The sequence below is a fragment of the Callorhinus ursinus genome, unplaced genomic scaffold (genome assembly GCF_003265705.2).
Source record: "Callorhinus ursinus isolate GAN/ISIS: 27379988/994484 unplaced genomic scaffold, GSC_fseal_2.0 scaffold13, whole genome shotgun sequence".
NCBI classification, from domain to species: domain Eukaryota; kingdom Metazoa; phylum Chordata; class Mammalia; order Carnivora; family Otariidae; genus Callorhinus; species Callorhinus ursinus.
Window position 1 is genome coordinate 35,258,390 of NW_027397075.1, and position 2,473 is coordinate 35,260,862.

At 44.0% G+C, this 2,473-nt stretch overlaps 1 pseudogene; it reads left to right on the plus strand.

Moving 5' to 3' along the window:
- Positions 1 to 893: 893 nt before the first annotated feature.
- On the plus strand, positions 894 to 2,180 carry LOC112828880 (V-type proton ATPase subunit E 1 pseudogene; annotated as a pseudogene).
- Positions 2,181 to 2,473: the final 293 nt, after the last annotated feature.

The following is a 2,473-nucleotide window of genomic DNA, read 5'->3' on the forward strand; positions in this document are numbered from 1 at the left end:
GGGTGCAAAGGTTTTCTAGACAAAAAAAAATGGAGATTGAAAATTTCTATGTGCCTGTGGGAAGCAGCAAATGAGTTTGTTTTGAGGCAGCAAAGGATACATAAAAATGAATGTTTGATTTAATATTGGAAAGGTAGATAATAGAGACCTCAAATATGACCTGAGCATTTCAAATCTTATTTGTTAGATAGTGGATGTCCTTAACATCCTTAGTAGAGGGGAGATGTGATCAGAAATGGGCATTTTGCAACCTAGGTATGTAGCCTGTGCTAGTGGGAATAGATTCAGAGATAGATTGGTTAGGAGGCTAGGTGATAATCTAGGTGAAAGGGGAATCAATAATTAACTAGTGGGGGCGCCTGGGTGGCTCAGTTGGTTGAGCGACTGCCTTCGGCTCGGGTCATGATCCTGGAGTCCCGGGATCGAGTCCCGCATCGCGCTCCCTCCTCGGCAGGGAATCTGCTTCTCCCTCTGACCCTCTTCCCTCTCGCGCTCTCTATCTCTCATTCTCTCTCTCTCAAATAAAGAAATAAAATCTTTAAAAAAAATAATTAACTAGCGGGAAGGGAGCAGGATGGGGAGGAAGTGAAAGACAAAGAGGAGCTACGCGAAGGACGAGTAACTGATTGGATGTGGTGGCCAAGGTGGAGGGGCGGGGGTGGGGAGTCAGAGATGACTCAGAATTTTAGATCTAAATGCCTAAGAAGATCTCATAGTAACCCGAATAAGGAAAAAAGAACAAAGGGCAGACTTTCTGGAAAAAATGATATGCTTAATTTGGGATGCATGGAAATACCCATCATGCAAATGAAAAACAAAAACAAAGAACAAAACACCTTTATTTAGAAGAAAGTTTCGCTCTGGAGATTAAGAAGGAGAGGGTCCGAGGAACCGGAAGCCGGAGTTATAAAGCGAAGGAAGCCGAAAGCTCCGCTGGCTTTTCTTTTCCCCTTCCTTCCATAGCCCCCTTCCAGCCTAAGCTAGAGCCAGTGGGCCTCCGGCCTAGCAGAGCTTTCGCCATGGCCCTCAGCCAGGCTGACATGCAAAAGCAGATTAAGCATATGATGGCTTTTATTGAACAAGAAGCCAATGAGAAAGCAGAGGAAATAGATGCGAAGGCAGAGGAAGAGTTCAACATTGAGAAAGGTCATCTTGTGCAAACCCAAAGACTGAAGATTATGGAATACTACGAGAAGAAAGAAAAGCAGATTGAGCAGCAGAAGAAAATTCAGATGTCTACTTTGATGAATCAAGCAAGGCTCAAAGTCCTCAGAGCAAGAGATGACCTTATTACAGACCTACTAAATGAAGCAAAACAGAGACTCAGCAAAGTGGTAAAAGATACAACCAGGTACCAGGTGCTGCTGGATGGACTGGTCCTTCAGGGTTTGTACCAACTGTTAGAGCCTCGAATGATTGTTCGTTGCAGGAAGCAGGATTTCCCTCTGGTAAAGGCTGCAGTGCAAAAAGCGATGCCTATGTACAAAATTGCCACCAAAAAAGATGTTGATGTCCAAATTGATCAGGAGGCCTACCTGCCTGAGGAGATAGCTGGTGGAGTTGAGATCTATAAGGGGGATCATAAAATAAAAGTTTCCAATACCCTAGAAAGCCGGCTGGATCTCATAGCCCAGCAGATGATGCCAGAAGTACGGGGAGCCTTATTTGGTGCAAATGCCAACAGGAAGTTTTTGGACTAAACCTTTGGGCAAAGTGGAGTTCATTCACTGCTCTCCTTCTGTCATGTGGAAGTTTCCGATACTTGAAGAAACAAGATATCTGTGGCTTCCCCTTCGCTGTTCTAATATTCTGTATTTATCAGTGGATCCTCTCTGTAGCTAATGCCCTTGGCCTAATTGTTAACAGGAGAGAAAGTTTCACTTATTATGATCAGGAAACCTCCTTCTTAGCTTACTGAAAGTAGCACAACTTACATTTGCTTCTGTAGCATGAAGGTGAGGGTATCAGATGGTGGTTACCAGCGCTTCCCCGAGTCTCTGCTCTTCCTCTCGTCTTCTGCTGTCGTTCTCGAGTCTAGAGGGTGATGTGTGTGGTGTTCTCTGACATTCAGTCTCTGCTCTTTAGGCTTCAGATGCATGGGGCTCATGCATTCCTGCCGGCACTAGTAGCTTCACTGTTCACCTGTTTGGGCCTAGAAGCGTTCCTCATCTGTAAATGTGATTTAGAATCTAAGCCAGGAATTGGTCTTCTTATTTATTAAAACAAAAGGTTTACATGGAAGAAAAAAAAAAAAAGAAGGAAAGGGTCCTACATCGGGTAATGGTTGGTAGTCTGGAGAGAGCTTCAGATTACTAACGGAGGGCATAAAGGGAAAAAAAAGAGACAAGGGTAGTCCCTTGAAGGCAGCATCTAATTTCATGGGGTTTGGAGTAAAATGGCATCCAGAGAACAGTCTGAGAGGTAGGAAGAAAATAAAATGGATCCCATGTCTCTAGAATGTTTGAAAATCAAG